This window comes from Heterocephalus glaber, unplaced genomic scaffold, assembly GCF_053883595.1.
Source record: "Heterocephalus glaber isolate CG9 unplaced genomic scaffold, H.glaber_assembly_v1.0 deba00001429, whole genome shotgun sequence".
Lineage (NCBI taxonomy): Eukaryota > Metazoa > Chordata > Mammalia > Rodentia > Bathyergidae > Heterocephalus > Heterocephalus glaber.
The window spans coordinates 294140-313863 of record NW_028258294.1 but is presented as its reverse complement, the minus strand read 5'-3'; positions in this window follow the sequence as shown (position 1 = coordinate 313863).

The window sequence follows — 19724 nt, the reverse complement described above, 5'->3', positions numbered from 1 at the left end:
AACATGGATAAAGCTCCCAGAGTTATACAGAAATCCTCTTTAAATTGTAATGATTATTGGTACCATTAGTGCCCAAAGAGCTTTTTAGCAGAGAGTTAAAGAGCCTTGAACTTCCCAATCCCTCCCACCTGCATCTAGAGTACAAGACAAGAGCTCTAGATGCTATGGGATTTTTATCTGAGGATTTCAAGGGTCGCTGGGAGCTCTGGCACTGAAAACACTCCACCCCTCCACAATGACTTGGAATCCGTGACTAACCGGCCCCTTCAGATGAGCTGGTTCGTAACGGAGCGATCCTTTACCCCAGAAGACAAAACAAACCTCACACAAAGGGTTGCAGCAACCAGGCAGGAGCAGTGCATCTTCCCAGCATGCTCAGAATGTCTGGCCTTTCTGGACAGAAGTGGGCCTCCCTTGGAGGCCTGATGGTGGGTGGTCAGCTTTATGCACAGCAAGTCTCAGGCTCCCTGAGTCCTGGGTGCTGGGCTGCTCAGAATCCCATCTCTTAATCAGTTCTGTCCATAACGACAGGTTTTCACTGCAATGCAGGGAATAAAGTGGCCCAGAAACTCAGGATGCATTTGAACAGTAGCCCAGAACTCGGACAGAATCTGAATCACACTGGCACAGGCCTGGGTCATGAGTTGCAGCCAGAACATTGTAGGAAAAGCCATTCTTGTCGACACAATGGCTGAGGAAACAGGAAGCACTGCAGCATGACTTTAGTTATTATCCACTGAGTCTGAGCAGGGCTATGATTCAGCTTTGCTCCTGTAGGATACCACACACCAACTGCTGAAAGTGAGTTGAACAGCATTGCTCAGTGTGAAATAGCAGCAACCTGGACCTGGATTGTCCATGCTTTAGTGGGAAGAGACCTATATCCACCTGGTTTGAATTCTGCTTCTGCCTTTTCCTACTGATGCCATTTGGTAGAGTTCCTGGACCTTCCTAAGTACCAATTTTCTCTTCTGGAAGGAAGATAACAACAGTTCTGCTTTTCACGGTTGGAATGAAGATTAGAAGTCACATATGTAGCTTCTGCCAAGGGCCAGGCACAGAGCAGGCTTCCAGGTGCTGGTAGGCATCGTTATTTCTAAGTCCTGGTTGTAACCACTTTGCTACTCACTGGAGCCAGGAGGGTCAGTGACTTGGCATTTCTGAGCAAGTGTTCTCATCTGGGCTTGCATAGTGTCTCCAGAAGGTGGTCGTGAGGATGCCCTGAGACACAAACAGCCTCCAGCATAGTGTTTGCATATACAAGACATCTGTAAATATCACTGGGAACTGAAAATCACCTAGTTGGAGGATTAAAACCCACTTTAGCAGTGAATTTATTTCTATTTCATCTGGAGTCTGAGGAAGAACCAAGTGCTCTTGTCTAATTCTGTACCTGACTGTATGCTACTAGAAACAGATTTGTAAGTTTCTTTTGAGTGATTTTTTAGTGATACTTCTTTTGAGTGGTATTTTCATCTTCCTGTGGCTAAGGAAAAGTTTTAAACACAAGAGAGACCATGGTCACTTAGAATTGGATCTTACCTTGGGCAACAGAACGGCCCCCTGTTCTGGCTGTGCACCTGAGGTCTGGGTGAGGAGGGAGGACTCGACACTGACACACAGCCCGGCTCCCTCTCTGTTGGGCTGCTGGTGAAGCACCTTCTGAACTCCACTTTGTTCTGCATCTTTCTTGTAGATGTGCCGAAGATCAGCTTGAACACATTCTCTTTTTCCTCACCCTCCGTTACCACCTGTGTTTCAGTTTTCCTTGTTCACATAGTGGACAAAATGTACAACTACAACATGTAAATGCAGAGTTGAGAAAATGATGTTTTTCTAAAAATCTGAACAAGATTTAGATATTCATACTCTGTATGGGACAACAAGTAGAGAAGATCAGCCCCTTGGTTCAATAAAGGTGCTTGGTGTTAAGATTAAAAAGCTAATCTTAAGGGGAAATCAGGAAATGTATATATGGCCTTCATGCTACCAAAATGGGCAGGTTGCTTAAACTTCTTGGATTCTCAGCTTCTTCTTCTCTTAACTTTGAAATTTTTTATTAGTCTGTGTTCACAATTTTTTCCCTCTATAAAAATGAATGTAATGATGAAATCATTTGTCTTGCTTACATATGGCATGGTGAGGTAAAAGAAGTCAAAGCACTGGCACTGTTTTGTAAAATGAAAATCACCGAGCAATGTAAAAAGTAACTTGCCTTGGGACCTCAGCAAGTTATTTGATATTCCTTACCTGTGAAGTGGGATGCATAATGCCTAATACCAGTGTCACTGGGCTATCACGGGGACTAAAGTGGACAGTTTGGGAAGAGATTTGGAGGAGCAGGAAATGTGTATTGAAGTAGCTTTATATTATTCACTTTACAGACAATAAAACAGAGGTAGTGTGAGGCCACATCCCATTGAGGATTCCTGGCAGAACTGGGGCTTGGGCCAGGCCTTCTGCACTCAGTGTCCCTGCTTTCAGTGGCCTCGCCATGCCCTGCTTAACAGTGCTGACTTCTCTTTTCTCTCAGTTGCCAATCTTCCCGAGGTGGAGCCAGACCCATTCTTTGGGCTAGGCCAGGAAGAATAGGGCCGTTTATATCTCTGCTCAGATGACTGGAAAATCCTTTTATCCTGCTTCACTGCAAAGCCTCTCAGGATCAAAATCCAAGGCCCTAAAGAGCCATCTGGTGGTAGCACATAATAATGACTCCTTCATGGCACAACGGTAAAAGGAATGGATTTTTTTCTCTTTCTGCGCTAAAGGTGGGTCCTTCCAGCATCCACAGAGATTGATGTAATTGTCAGACTTTTCTATTTGCAACCCTAGACTACAGAGTGAAGTTAAAGAAAAACTAAAGATGCTCAGCTATGCAGAGCTGAGCTGCTACAACCCATGGTTTCCACCCTCAACTCCTGGCTTGTGGTAGATATGTTTCATGATTGAATTGAGGCGGTGGAACAGAAGGGGAAGCCATACTCTTTTCTTACAGGTATGACCATTGAAAGCTTCCATATGTGACCTTTCAATCCCTTTTCCTTTTGTGACTTGATACAAAGTATTTTTGGAATTCAAGTGTTGAAAGTGGAACCACAGGATGAAAGAAATCTGGGTCTCCACATCACCAGAAACTTAAAACAGGAAGAGATAAATTTCAAACAGAAGTAATGAGTAGATTTATGGATCGTTCAGTAATCTACTTACTGAAGAGGAGTGAACCTTATGAACACATCAGAAATGACTTATATTTCTTTCTAATTTGACACAATATACTAATGTTGAAAAATGTAACACAAAACAATGCATCACTATGGGAAGAACACTGACAATAAACTGGTTCATGAGTGTAATTGATTCACGAATGGTTTAAGGCTACTAAATATACAAAAATCTTCAAGTACACTGAAATCTTACAGTTCAAACATAAAAGAGAACTGATAGATATTTTCTCAAATTTAACAACAATTCTAAAATTTACATGGCATGATCCATCATCAGTTGTGAAGATGAAAAAACTTTTTTAAACTGTGAAGGAAAAAAAATTGATGCCCCTTGTGATAGGAAAGAGTGAATTAATTTTCTATTGTTTCTACAGAGAATAATATTACAAAACCATTTTCATATGAAGGAGCAGTTAGAGGCAATGTAGCCAAAAGTTCAGGAGAAAACAGCAAGAACAGTTAGTAAATATATTAATTTACTCAAGAACCTGAAAACAAAGAGCTGAATTCTTATTTGGAGGCTCAATGTGAGGCAGGGGTATCCACTTTTATGCTCATTCAGGCTGGTGGAATTCCAGTTCTTGTGTTATAGGACCTAGATCTGCATTTTTTGGCTGAGTGTAAGCTAAGAGTTGCTTGATTTTCCATTTCTTCTTACATGACCTCCTCTTTGTCCAAAGGACAGCAATGTCACACCAAGCTCATGTCACCATCTGAATCTTTCTGGCTTCTCCTCCTTCTCCTTTTCTCTTTCCAACTACAGAAAATTCTTTGCTGTTAAATGCTTGTGTGGTTAGAGTAGACCCACTAGGCAATCTCCCCTTTTCAAAGGTCACTGGTGCAATATGACATAGCTCAATCACAGGAGTGATAGCTCATCACACTCAAAGGTACTGGGGATTACAGTGTGGACTCTTTAGGCCATCTGTAGAAATTCTGTGTCCCATAAGCTGCACTTCCTGTTTGGTGGCCCTATTTGTGGCTCCTGCTGTGCTCTGTCCAAGTTCTGTTAATGCCTGTCTCTTCCCCGATTTCCTCATGCTGGTACCCCAATAATGCTTCTTGCTGCTGCTATTGTCTGGGTCTCCACCATCCCTCACTGATTCCTTTACCTTTTCCAACACATCTGCATCTAGCATTTTTGTAAAACTCTCTTCACTTTCTCCTTTAAGCCATCCATTTTCTGCTGCGACTTTGACTGATTCACCTAGAAAAATATATTAGGTAAGAAGCTGTAATTTTGGGGTTCTCCTTAAAATTTGAGAAAGCATTAGATTTTAAGTTTAAATTATCCAACATAGGAAGGGAAGGTATTTTGCAGCTACGGCCTATGAGCATGAGAATATATTTTCTCAACCGATGTAAAAAAATGGAATCAGGTAATTATATTAATGTGATTCAGACAAAAAGCATGGAGTGGGCTTAGATTTCTTTTTTCTTTCTTTTTTGGTACTGGGGATTGAACTTGGGACCTTGCATTTTCGAGGCAGGTGGCAGAACCACTGAGCTAAATCCCTGGCCCAGCTTAGATTTCTTTTGTTCATAACATGATAATTTCATTTACCAGTAGTGTGAATGCTTAATCTCTCTAACCTTCAGGATCCCCATCTGAAAAATAAGGCTAATATGAGAACCTCCCTTATTTGGAAGAGTAAATGAGTTAGTGCGTGTAAAACACTTTATAGTGCCTGCCACATCCTAAGCACTGAGTTGATGGTGGTGTTATTAATATTATGCATTATTGAGAGCTGCCTCGAGGTAGTATTGCTCTCTTACTGGTTTTTCAGGACCAGGCTTGATTAAGACAATTATGCTTGCAGCAGTTTTACCTTTATGTTGTTTGCCTGCCCCTGTTCTTACTCTTCATGGATTTTGATCATGATCTAAATTTGATCCAGAATCTAAAATTCCAGAAGATAACCCTACTTTAACAAATGGATATTTTGTATTAATTTCATTTTTCTGTTATTTCTTTTGTTTTGCCTTTGTGTTATCTATCTATCTATCTATCTATCTATCTATCTATCTATCTATCTATCTATCTATCTATCTATCTATCTATTGGTCCTGGAGATCGAACTCAGGACCTTTCACTTGTGAGGCAGGTGGCAGAACCACCAAGCTAAATTCCTGGCCCTATTTTTTGATGGTATAGAAACATTCACCTACTTCAATGCAGAACAATAAATGCCTTTTAAACAAAACTGTAGGAAGAGATTACAAAGGAAGCTCCCTGTCCCCTTACCTTTCCTACGAAGCAGCCTTGCCAGTGTAAGGCGATTGTAATCCTTTAGGGTTGTGGTTCTCAAAGTTTGGTCCCTGATGATCAGCTTCAGTATCACCAAGCAACATATTAAAAAATTAGAAATTCTGAGTGTGAGGTCTAGCAATCTGTGTTAATAAGACTTCCAGCTGGTTCACACATACTCAACATTTTCAAACTACATTGAGGATTGAGTTTTCCTTCCCTAAGCCCAAAATATTTTGCACTTGGGAAAGATCAAGTGCTATAACCTATCCCTCTCCCTCTGGTCACTCTTTTTCCCCCCCTCTAAATTCTTTTATTGGCACATTTTAGGTATACAATACATTTACATTTATCACTGGGTACTTACTTGTACCTTTACATGAGGTATCTTGGTTTTTATTTTTTCCCCATTTCCTGTCTTCCCTTCACTCCTTCCATGCTTCCCTATTTACAAAGACTTTGTTTCCATTTTTTCCTTTTCTCATAATTTTTCCTTTCCCATCTCTCATTTCCCCTAACCCTCCCACTTCCCCTACCCCTTTGGACCTTTTCTTCCTATTTCATATTCTCAATTATTCATTTTAATCATTATTTAAACTTTCAGTTTCTTACACCAGAGAAACTATTCAGTATATACACATATGTGTCCTATTTATTTCACTTAGAGAGTATGGCCTCAATATGCATCCATTGAGCTATAAATGCCTCTAGTTTCTCATTCTCTATGGCTGGGTAGTACTCCATTTTATTAAAAAAAAAAGCATCTTCTTTATCCAGTTTCCAGTTGATGGGCACTTGGGCTGTTTCCAAGATTTCGCTATTACAAACTGTGCCAATATAAACATGGGTGCACATATGTTGCTGTGGTATGATTCTTTTAATTCTTTGGGGAAAATACCCAGCAGGGGAATAGCTGGGTCAAGTGGGACCTCTAGTCCTAGTGCTTTGAGATATCTCCATACTGACTTCCACAGTGGTCGCACCAGTCTGCACTCCCACCAATAATGGAGAAGGGTTCCTTTCTCCCCACACCCCCACCAGCATTTGCTATTGGTTGATTTCTTGATAGCAGCTATTCTTTCTGGAGTGAGGTGGAATCTCAGTGTTGTTTTAATCTGCATCTCTTGAATGACCAGTGATGTTGAACATTTTTCATATGTTTATTTGCTGCTTTTACTTCTTTATCTGAGAAATGTCTGTTCATTTTAGTTACCCATTTTTGAATTGGGTCTTTAAATTTTGGGGGTCTGATTTTTTTAAAGTTCCATATATATTCTAGATAGTAGTCCTTTGTCTGAGGTACAACTGCTAAATTTTTTTCCCCACATTGTAGGTTGTCTCTTAGCTCTGTTGGTGGTTTCTCTTGCAATGCAGAAGCTTTTTAATAAGATGAGATCCCAGTTGTTGATTCTTTATGGTAGTTCCTCTGCTATTGAGGTTTTGTTCATAAAGTATTTTCCTATGCCAATGTCTTCAAGAGTTTTATCTAACTTATCTTCTAGAAAGTTTAGTGTTTCTGTTTTAATATTTAGATCTTTAATCCACTTCGATCTTAGTTTAGTGCAAGAAGATAAATATGGGTCTAGTTTTAATCTTTGGCAAGTTGAAATCCAGTTTTTCCAACACCATTTATTAAAGAGGCTATCTTTCTTCCAGTGAGGATGGTTGGCTCCTTTGTCAAAGATGAAGTGGCTGGGTATGCCTGGAGTTGTTTCTGCATCTTCTAAACTATTCCACTGATCCTCAGGTCTGTTTCTTTGCCAGTACCATGTTGTTTTTATCACAGTAGCTTTGTAGTATAGTTTCAAGTTGGGGATTGTGATACCTCCTGCCATGTCTAGGTTGCCTAGAATTGCTTTTGCTATTCTAGGTCTCTCCTTGTTCCAAATGAATTTTTTGATTGTTTTCTCTAATTCTGTGAAGTATATTGCTGGAATTTCAATCAGCACTGCATTAAATCTATATAGTAGTTTTGGAAGTATGGCCATTTTCATTGTATTGCTTCTTCCTACCCAGGAATAGGGGATGACTTTCCATTTTCTTATATCCTCTTTGATCTCCTTTTTCAGAGTGCTATAGTTGTCAGTGTAGAGGTCTTTTGCTTCCTTTGTTAGACTGATTCCTAGATATTTCATTTTATTGGATGCTATTGTGAAAGGAATTGTTTCCCTAATTTCTCTCTCAGTGAGTCTCTATTTGTGTACAAGAAGGCTATTATTTTTTTGAGTGTTGACCTTGTATCCAGCTACTCTATTGAATCTGTCAATTAAGTCTAGAAGTCTTTTGGCAGAGTTTTTCGGGTCTTCTATGTAAAATATCATATCATCAGCAAATAATGACAGTTTAACTTCTTCCTTTCCTATCTTTATTCCTTTTATTTCTTTCTCTTTTTTAATTGCTGTGGCTAATGTTTCCAGCACTATATTGAATAGGAGTGGTGATAGTGGGCATCCTTGTCTTGTTCCTGATTTTAGCATGAAAGTTTTCAGTTTTTGACCATTTAGTATGATGTTGGCTATTGGTTTTTCATAGATAGGCTTAATCAGGTTGAGATAAAGACCTTCTATTCCAAATTTCTGTAGGGTTTTTATCATGAATGGGTGTTGGCTTTTGTCAAATGCTTTTACTGCATCTATTGAGATGATCATATGGTTTTTTTCCTTGGCTCTGTTAATGTAGTGTATTACATTTATTGATTTATGTATGTTGAACCATCCTTGGATCCCTGGGATAAAGCCAACTTGGTCAGGGTGTATGATCTTCTTGATGACCCTCTGTATTCTGTTTGCCAGTATCTTGTTGAGGATTTTTGCATCTATGTTCATGAGGGAGATTGTCCTGTAGTTCTCTTTTTGGTTGGGTCTTTCCCTGGTTTTGGAGTCAAAGTAACACTTGCTTCCAGGAATGCGTTTGGAAGTATTGCTTCCCTTTCAATTTCCTTGATGAATTTAAAGAGTAATGGCGATAGTTCTTTAAATGTCTTGTAGAATTCAGCAGTGAAGCCATCAGGACCTGGGCTTTTCTTTGTTGGTAAATTTTTAATTACGCTTTCAATTTCACTGATTATAATCGGAGTGTTTAGAATATTTATATCTTCTTCATTTAACTTTGTCAATTTGTATGTATCTAGGAATCTGTCTATTTCTTCTCTGTTTTCCATTTTATTAGAGTACAGATTCTCAAAGTAGGTATTGATGATTCTCCGGATTTCTGCTGGGTCTGTTGTGACTTCACCTTTTTCTTTCTTAATTGTATGGATTTGAGTCTTTTCTTTCCTTTAATAAAGTTGGCTAAGGGTTTATCGATTTTATTTATTCTTTCCAAAAACCAACTCTTCAATTCATTGATTTTTTTTGTATCATTCTGTTAGTCTGCATTGCATTGATTTCTGGTTTGATCTTTATAATTTCCTCTCTTGTACGAGCTTTGGGTTTGTCCTGCTCTTCTTTTTCTAGGAGCTTGAGGTTCAGCATCAGGTTGTTTAATCAGGCTCGCTCCGTTTTCCTAATATAAGTATTCACTGCTACGACTTTCCCTCATAAGACTTTCATTGTGTCCCACAGGTTCTGATATGTTGTATTGTCATTGTCATTTAATTGTAGCAACTGTCTGATTCCTTCTTTAATTTCCTCTGTGACCCATTGGTTATTCAGAAGTGTGTTATTCAATTTCCAATTGTTTATGTGTGGTTTCTTTTGCTTTTGATCTCCAATTTCATTGTACAATGGTCTGATAATATACAGGGGATAACTTCAACTCCTTTGCACTTCTTTAAAAATGTTATATGAGTGAGTATGTGGTCTGTTTTGGAGAATGACCCTTGTGCAGCTGAAAAGAATGTATATTCTGATTTTGTGGGATGGAACACTCTGTAAACATCTGTCAAGTTCATTTGTTCAAGAGTTTGAGTTCTAGTATTTTGTTGCTTATTTTTTGTCTAGTTGATCTATTTGTGACAGTGGGGTATTGAAGTACTCCACTACTATTGTATTAGTGTTTATTTGGTTTTTTATTTCCATTAATTTTTTTTGTACAGTTAGGGGCATTCATATTTTGTGCATATGTATTTATGATTGTCATCTCTTCCTCTTAAATTGTTCCCTTCACAAGGATGTAGTCACCATCTTTGTCTCTCTTAATTAGTTTTGGTTTGAAATCTATTTTGTCTGCAAATAAGATTGTTCCCCTGCTTTTTTCTGGGTTCCTGTCATATGGAGAACTGTTTTCCATCTTTTTACTTTCAGTCTATGAATGTCTTTTTGAATTAGGTGTGTTTCTTGTATACAGCATATTGTTGGACTTTGCTTCTTAATCCATTCTGCCAGTCTATTTTTTTGATTTGTGAATTGAAGCCATTAACATTGATGGTTATAATTGGTAAATATTGACTCATCCCTGTCATGATGTTTTACTGTTGTTGCCTCTTTTATTTTTAATTTTTCCCCTTTTCCCTTTAGTTTATTACCTTGCCTAGTAGCTTTGCTCTGTTGGGCCTCATGGAGTTGTGATCTTCATTGTCTTTTTCTAGGATATTGTTTAGAATTGTTTGGAGTGCTGGTTTGGTGTTCATGAAATTTATCAGGTGTTCTTTGTCATGGAAGTACCTAATTTCCCCATCAATTTTGAAAGATAATTCTCCAGGATATAACAGTCTAGGTTGGAAGTTATTTTCTTCTAGGTCTTGAAATACTTCACTCCAGGCTCTCCTTGACTTGAGGGTTTGGGCTGAGAAATCTGCTGTGATTCTTGTCATGCCAGATGGGTTCATTCTGCTTTGCTTCCTGGGGTTGTGATCCTCAATGTCTGTTCCTAGGATATTGTGTAAAATTCTTTGGAGTGCTGGTTTGGTATTCACAAAGTTCCTAAGGTGCTCTTTGTCATGAATGTATCTTATTTCTCCATTAATTTTGAAAGATAGTTTTGCAGGGTACATCAATCTGGGTTAGAGGCTGTTTTCTTTTAGAGCTTGGAATATGTCACTCCAAGCTCTTCTTGCCTTGATGGTTTGTGTTGAGAAGTCTGCTGTGATTCTGATGGGCTTTCCTTTGCATGTGATTTGTTTCTTTTCTCGAACTGCTTGTAGGATTTTGTTCTTCTGTTGCCTTTCTGGGATATTGACTATTATGTGTCTAGGTGCAGCCTTTTTTTTTATTGTGGCTAGTTGGAGTTCTATATGCCTCACTTATCTGAATGTCTAATTCTCTACCTCTATCTGGGAAGTTTTCTACTATTACTTCTGTGAACAGTTTTTTTTTTTTTTTGTACTTTTTCCTGCTTTTTCGTGGACTCCTATCAGTGTTATGTTATTCTTTTTTTGCATCTAGCAGCTACTGGATTGATTTCTCATGGTCCCTTACTATTTTTAATAAATTTCTGTTTTCATGGTCACCAACTGCAATCCTGTCTTCTATATCTGATATTCTATCTTCACATTTGTTCAATCTGCTGTGAATACTTTCAGTGGCGTTTTTAATCTCCTGTATATCTGTTTGAATCTGTTTCATGGATTCCATTTCTTTTCTATGTTGGGGTATCATGGTTTCCATTTCTTTCTTATGCTGGGCATTCATGGCTTCCAGCATGTTTCTGAGCTCATCTATTTTTTTATCTGTTTCTGTTCTAGAACTTCTAATCATGTCTTTTACTCTGCTCACCCATCTCTGTAGTTACCTGGGAAATTGTATCTGTTTTGAATTTTTCTAGAGCCTCATTCATCTGTTTTGTTACCTCCTGTGCTACCAATTCAGGGTGTCCAGATCATTGATTATCGTATTTTTCCATCTTGTTTCCCCCAGAATTTGCCTTGGGTGAGCTGGAAGTCTGTGTTTGTGTCCTGCCAAGGTGTCTTCTCATTTTTAATACTGTTGTTGCTTTGTTGTTGTTTTTTTGCTTTAATTCCTGGGCTCATACTCCAATATTTCTTATTTTGAGTGTCTTTATTACTGGTGTTTGGAGCCCCTATGGAGTGATTGCTTCTCAGAGATATCTTACAGGTATAGCTGGACGTTTTAGGCTTTGAATCTCTAATGACTCTTAGGCAATCTTGTTTTCAGTATACCAGGGAGGACAACTGATTAGATCAATCACGACACCTTAGCCCAATTGACACAATCAACATCAACAATAGCATTAAACACAGCTCAGAAAATGACAATTTGTGGTAGCAGTTAATTTCTCACCTTTAACCATGTGAGCTAGATCAAAATCTAGGGCCAACCCAAAATATGTTTGTAGTAAGTAAACTCTTCAATATGGTAAAATTTCCCTTTGGGATAAGGATGTAGCAGTGGTTGGGGAGGGAGGGGTAGAGAGATAGAGGGAGAGGGAAAGATTAGAGGTGAGGCTAGAGGACACAGGAAGATTACTGAAATTATGGGGATGTGTTGAAGACAGGAGGAAAAGAAAGAGCAAAGTACAGAGACAAGTACAGAACAAGCTGACAATAGGGAAGCTAGAAATTGTGCTCACCTTCCTATAAAAGTGACAGTCGAGAGGACAGAGAGAGAAAAAATTCAGAATGGGACAGGAACAGGAACAAAGAGGGAAAGAAATACAGAGCCAGAAGGGATAGAGAGAGAAAAAGAAAAGAAAAAAGAATACACACACACACACACACACACACACACGACAAAACAAACAAACAAAAGTCTCCCTCAGAATATGTCTCTGCTGTCCTGGTAGGCAATGTGGGCAGCAGTGTGCAGGTCTAAGTCGATTAATGTCAGCAAGGCAGCTGTAGTCTACTGAGATTCAGGCTGCTTTCTGGCTGCAAGGTCCAAGTTGAGCTCCCTGTCCTCCTGCAGGATTAAACTCTGTAAAGTTCAACTGTAGGTTCCAGGTGTCCTCCCTGCTGTGCGAGTCCGGGTTTCTAGGGGAGGTGCTGATCCCACCAACTTAGCAACCTCCATGGTCCAGTGTGCTTTTATTGAAGAGTTTCTCCTCACTTTCCCAGGGGCTTCAATTTTCATTGAGGAGCGTCAGAGAGACTCTTTTGTTCACTTCTGCTCTATCTTCTGGGACTCATAACCATGGCCTTTATGTTCCCGCTGGCCCCTCTGCTGTGCATGCGGTGTTCGTCTGGCGGGCGCACTGCTGGCGTCTGCGGGCCGGGGTTCCGGCGGGGCCCCTCTGGTCGCTCTTACATTGTCCTTTCTATGCTTCATCCTTTAAAAATTTTTCTTCTTTTAGGTTGAAGCTTCAATGTAGAGGACTGAAGTACTCATGGTCCTCAGATTATGACACATTATCACCACTTGTCTCTGCAAGTCTCCTCTCTTATGTGTGTGAGTGGATGGATCTATCTATCTATCTATCTATCTATCTATCTATCTATCTATCAATCTATCTATCTCTCTATATCTCCATGCACTCATTTATTCATTCTGTTTTTATTCCTTATTCTCTGTCTCAAGAATGTGTTTTTAATATGTATCCTTTTGGTGTGTATTTTTGTAGTATGCACATCGTTTTGTGTACATATATTTCTATTAACATAAATGGCATCATGTTATATTTCTTGTTACATCTTCCCCCCACCCCATTTAGATTATATTTCAAAGACCCACTTGTGTTACTGTCTGCTTATCTTGTGTGTTACTTCTAACTCTCTGCTCCATGGTGTACACCTCCTTTTACCTTATGGGCATCCACATTGCCTCCACCACCCTGGCTCCATAAACAATACTGTGATGAACTGCATCTTGAAGAACACTGGCCTGAACTAGCTTGTGAACCACAGCTGTCAGCTGGCTAGGAAGATTTAGTTCAGCAGAAGTCTATTTGCTCAGGATCAGAGGAACCTCCTAGAAAGACGCTACCTTGAGGGGAAAAGGAGCTAGTCTGTATAAACTAGACCTAGAAGGGCTTGGTAGCCTCTGCTATTTCAGAGAGAGAAGAGGAAAGAGATTTTGGACTCCACATGCTAGTTGTATGGCTTTTTTCTTGAAATTTGAGATTCTGGAAATGACTCTGTAGTTATTTTACAGGAATTTATACATAGATGAAGGCAAGAAAGTATGGAATTTGGATTTTAACTGTTGCTGTGACTCCTACCCCACTTGCAGAGTTTGAAGTTTGGGACACTATGTAACCCATGCAATGTGTATTTGTCCACAGCAGTTGTAGACTTTGGGTTATACCACAACACATCACACTCTGAGTTGGTATTCGTATCATGTGACCCAGCTTGTGCCCCACTCACAACCTGAAAGGGGCTCACACAACTCCATTGTGAAGCTGATCTTGAAAATGGATTTTTTCAGAGGATGAAGGACCCAATAGTACAGTTTTGGAACACTGGGAAGAGAAATTGAGATCTATTTTTATCAGTATAGCTTAACCATGGCAGAAAAGACCCAGTGAAAATTATTCTTTGTTTGGACTAAAGTGATTAAGAAATGCATTTGTTGCTGCAGCCGTCTGCCCATTATAAAGGATGGCAGAAGATCCATGGCATATCTTTTTTTCTTTTTGGCCCAGGTCTATGATCTCCATGTAGTTTTGACAGAAATGATTCCATTCTGGAATGGACTTTTAATCCCCTAATTAAATCACTCTTCTGGATTATCCAAATACATGTTCTGGGATGAAATGTTTCACAAGATTTTCCTTTAATAAGTCCCACTGGGCTCTAGCTGAAGCCTAATTAGTCCCTTTAATTGGTTTGTTCTGTGTGAGGGGGCTCTAGCCAGCTGCTGATGCTAGAGTGTCCTCACTCTGTTAAGGGCTTCAACCCTTGGTTTTGGCAGTTTTTACAATATTTACCCAGACATATGGTGGATGGGTCCATCCTCCCAATGACTTTCATACCTCAAAGAAGAAGGAAAATCCATGCTCAAAGGAAGGATATTAATTAACTCTCCAGAACGTGGCTTTATAAATTAAACAAGCTTTGTTTTCAGTTTTGTAGCCACTATGATGTAACTTGGGGTCAATTATACCTAGCTTAATTTGCATAAGATTTAGGTATCTGTGGGATATGTTAGGCTGCCTCTGAGACTTGGTTTGCATAGCCAACACATTATCTTGAGCCCCATTCAATACTACCTCCCTGTCAAACTACCTGTGATCTCCACTACAAGGGATGACATGGTATCATGGAAAGATTTTTTTGAAGTGGCACTTAAAATTTGTATCCCATTTCTACTAATAGTTAACTTTGTGTTGTGCAATCTCCTTAACTTTTATGACCTCAGTCTCCTGAGCTGTGCAAAGGAGATAAAATATACTCAGGAGGGTTATTATAGGGATTAATTCTCATATTTTAGACAATGTATACTAAGTAGGAAATATAATTTCTTCATTTTTACTTTTCCAAACACATGACTTGTATCTCTATCAAGCATTTACAGCATTCTGCCTTGTATGATAATCACTTTCTTTTTGGTACCGGGGATCGAACTCAGGACCTTGCACTTGTGCAGCAGGTGTCAGAACCACTAGCTAAATTCCTGGCCTCTGTGATGGTCAGTTTTAAAATTAGTTTGTATAGGCTAGTTTCATGCATGTAATAATTCAACACCACATGTTTATTTCTAGTTTTTATAGTAGTCCAGAGGTCCATGGAAGAGGATATGTTCTAAGCAACACAGGAAGATATGGCTGAGAAAGTTTGAATTACAAGGCACATAAAGATTTCTTCATTAAACACAAGATTTTAAAGCAAATGCCAGATTAAGGATGGTGTTTTCCACTCAGGTGTTCTCTTTAAGATGGCTTCGAGTTAACTACCTTTGAGAGAGAGAGAGAGAGAGAGAGAGAGAGAGAGAGAGAGAGAGAAAGGGGCAGGCAGGCAGAGAGAGACAGAGGGAGAGATGGGGAAAGCAAACATGGACACTCGTAAGGAAAGAAGACTGTAGAAACATGTCTAGAAAAGAAGGTGGGTTGTGGGATTGTAGTAACTGGCATATGAAACTGATTAGAAGAAAATCTTATCCAGCCTAGGTAGGTCTTTGCTTGTCTCTTTTGTTAGGATATAAGTTCTCTGAGAGCAGACGTTTTGCTTAATATTCACCCACATCTCCTTTTACCTGCTAGTTCACTGATGAAGTGAAATCAGTTGAGGCTCTTCTATCCTATTAATAAGGGATCCACCAGTATTGGAGATTTAAATGCCACTGCTTGGACCCTGCCAGGAGGTAGAGGTAGCTACGGTAGCCTCTAGGATAGTGACATGAAGTGGATCAAAAGAGAATCCTGGAGCTCTTGTGATCCAAGGTGGGTGTGCCATTTATTAAAGGTCCCCAAAGTAACTCTTTTGCTATATATGTATTCATATATACATTTAAGGAAGACAGGTACTGTATGAAATGGAAAGCCTTTTATTCCTTTTGGTGACTTCATTATGTCTTTGATAACATAGTTTTGAATGTAGGGGGGAGTTTCTGGTATAGGAAACAAGGTAGGAACAACAGGCAGAGTGAGGTAAAAGGGCAAAAGAAAGCAGGAGGGAGAGGTTTGTGCAACTGGTCTTGGAGCAGGTGGGTTGAAAGGTCAGCCAGGCTCTGGTGAGAGAGGAAGGGGTGAGAGAGGACATCCACCATTCCTTTTGAACTGCTTCTGTGTGGGATTTGATTTCACTTCTACTGTCCCATGGCGTCTTCCACGAAGGCAACCAGGTTACCTATGTGCTTGTGAGGTGAGGTATGTGGAGAAACAGGTAGGCATTTTGGCAGGCAGAAAAGAAGAGAAGAAAAAAGCTCCAATCTCTTCCAATACTCAATCTGGGCTTTGAGTTTTCACAGTTCTCGACACTGAACTTACTGTCCTTAGATCTACAAAGCTAGTGGCCACAGTTTGTACCTCTTCCTCTGAGGAAGTGTCCAGGATTTGAATTTCTGACCAGCATTTGATATAACTGTACTCACTCCTTCTATGTCCTAGAAGTCAAGAGACAGTCTTAGTTACTGCATGGGCTGTGTTCCCTATATCTGTTTGTAGGTGATTGCACCGAACCACCTAAAAGCATTGAGGTCTCTTTTGTCAGACTAGAGGCAGGTCCAAGCAGCCTGTCCTGTGTTTCCTTCCTCCTTATCCCTCCCACGTTACCATCTTCCAAGAAGCTAGGCTGTATCAGGAACCTGGCCCACATATCACACTAGTGGTAGTACTGAGGTACAGATATTTAGATGATTGATGCGTAGATAGAGTGAATTGGAAACAAAGAGATATGGAAGAGGGCAAGAAAGTTTCTGTTCGGTTCTAGCAGACACAGTCTCCTAGCCTAGTCACCTCATTTTATACCTTGAACTCTCCATTCTCTCCTTGTCCCCACTTAAGAGCTCTTCCTCCTCTTTAGGAGGTAAGGATTGGGAGTAAAGAGAAAGTCTTATAGTGTGTCAGTACAATAGCTGTGCCATGTTTCCATATATTGCAGGTAGGAGGCTTCTTTTTAGTTTGAGCTCTATTAGAAAATTTCTCATACCATTGAAAGGAGCAAAGTTCACTACTTCCCTCAAGGCAATGTGCTTTACAACACAGGGTTCTGAGAGGAGAGGAGGAAGAACTTGTGGTCACCTGCCTTCTGGTTTCTGTGGCATAGCAACTTACCATCTCAACTGGAATTTTTCCATTGTCTCCCACTGCCAGGTTATGAGGTCCTCAAAGAGGGGCCTGTGCTATATTTGCCTTCCTATTCATTCCTGGAAACTTAGTCTGCTGGATGGATTCACAAGCAGATAGCAGAGCAGATAACAGAGTCAGAATCAGCAGAGACCACGAACCAGCAGGGCTGACACAACAGAACTAAATGGAGACTGGAGATATGATGTAGGCTGCCTGTCACCTTAGTGACCTGGGTCCAGGGCTTATCTCAACACACCGAGTGGTAGCAACAAGAAAGCAAGGGCCATCCAGGGCCCACCAAAAGAAGCAGGTGTCTTGTGGTGTCAAGGTTATTGGCTTGCTCTCAGAAACTGACAGTGTCTGGTCATATGGTTTGAAGTTCTGTGCCTGCAGTCAAACAGGCCAGGAAAATAAGCATTCATTATTTGTTGGGTAATCACTATTTATAAGTATGAACTGATTACATTCTTCCTATTTTAATATCTATTTCAGTATTTATTTTTTACTGTCATGAAAAAAGAAAAATTTCACTCCTTGCATGCTTTGTCTGATCATCAATTAAATATCTTATGGAATTTAATTTATTGTTTTATTTCATGATTGTTACTGAAAATACATTTGTTTTATAACAAAGGGAATATTGACATGATCTCCACAGGAATCAAATCTGCAAGGTATGGGCCATTAATATTATTCTGCTATTCTTATTTCTTTGGTCACTTAAGGCTCATTGTTTTAGTTGCATGAATAAGTCAATACATTATCCTGGGCTTTACAGCTTCAGTTTTGCCTTGGAAGAAGATCAAGGTGAGGGATGATTCATTGCTTTTCCTGTAAACACTGAAAAGATTCTGGAATCTCAGACAATCAGTGACTAAGGGACAGAACGTTTATTCTAAAAGTATCAGTCATGGGTATGGAGGGACAGGATGGGGCCCATGAACTTGTGCTTGAGGTGGAGGGACTCAGGGTACTCACTGAATGAAAGAGCTAGAGTGAGTGACAGCTGAGCAGTTGTTGTTGGTGCTTAGGCCTAGGTAACTCCTTTAAATTTCCGGGTAGGACAGAAGCTTTCTGAGATGTGTTCAGGGTCAGGGAGCACACATTGCCTCTCATGTTCATTTTCATGTTCATCTTCTGACAGATTTGAACAGGTGCCTTGTATTGTGCAATTCATTATGCAAGGTTTTATTCTACAGTAATTATTCTGCTTCAGCTTTATCAGTTTCTAACACTTATTGAATGCCTGTTATGTGCAGTGCCTAGCTAGGAAAGGTCTTCACTATACCTTTCATGAAACATGTGTGGTGGACTAAAGAGGTGGTAATGTATGGGGTAAAGAGCACTTGACTTTGCAATTCCAGAAACCTGGGTTCAAATATAAATTTTTTGTGCCCAGCTGGGTCTCTCTGAGCAAATTACTGAACTTCATTTTCTCATGTGTAAAATGGAAAAAATAATAACTACCTCAGTGAGGAATTGAGAAAAATAAAGTATACATAAACACAGAACTCAAAGTATAGAAAGTCATTGAGCGGCTTCTATTATTGCTCTTGTTGCAAATGAAGAAGGGTCAGAGAGGCGAGGGACCTAGTTAGGGTATAATAAAGTCAGTTTTTCATACCTACTTATTAGGGTGCCCTCTGCTATGGTTCTCCTCCAGGGACTGACAAAGCTATATTTTCTTTTCTTGTTATATGGAGTATCTTCACAGTGGTGGTGCTGATGGTGATGACTGAATCATGTGTAGATGTGACAACTCCTGTGAGAACCATACAGTTGGAGCAAGGGAAGGATATTTCCCAGAAGGACCTGATGCATCCCAGATGTGGAAGGGTAGGGACAGACAGAAATATGAGTGTCCACTCAGTGGTGTGATAGCTTTTATGGTCTGCATTTTGTTAGCTGTTGGAGCTGCTGGTGACTACACACCTGTTTTTGGAAAGTGGTAGCTCTTTTTTTGTTAAATAAAAAATAACCCTTCTTGCTATGGTGATAGAAAGGGTGAGATGATGGAGGCCATGAAATGCTGGCTGCCACTGGAAAAGTTTTCTTCCCCTTTAACTTAAAGAAACATATTCAAAATTTACTCTTTGAACCCACCTGGGGGTCATCCATAGCCTTTTCTCATGAATGAGAGGTTACATGACATTGATACACTCTTAAGAGGACGAGACTCAAATATTCTATTTTAAAATCTTACTCCAGGACCTCAAAGTGAGTTTTGGTACTGTGAACTGGTTTACATTCTGCATTTAGTCCTCCCTGTCTGTAAATCAGCTACAGGATCAAGAATTACATTTAGATTAGCTTGAGATCCAGAAAACAGAAACAGAGAATTAGATGTTCTGTTTAATTTGGCCCTGTAGTGTATACAGGCTCAGTAAATACTCCTTGAATAGGTGAGCAAACAGGATACTTCATACATCAGAGGTAGTGTTGCAGAAACCAATTCTGAGATGGAGTATAGTGTGCAGGATGGCATTAAGTGTGCCCTAAGGATTGTTACTTGGCTAGAAGTAGGATCAGGTAGAGGGAGAAGCTGAGCCTCAGTGTAGATCTAGTTGAGAACAGTGCCAACTGAGACTGTGGGGAGCTCTAGAGTGAGGATAGCCCTTCAGATGTGTTTCAAGTTGGGGCAAGATGGTCAGGCTGTTACACCACTGCACCAGTCATTGTATATGGGCTAC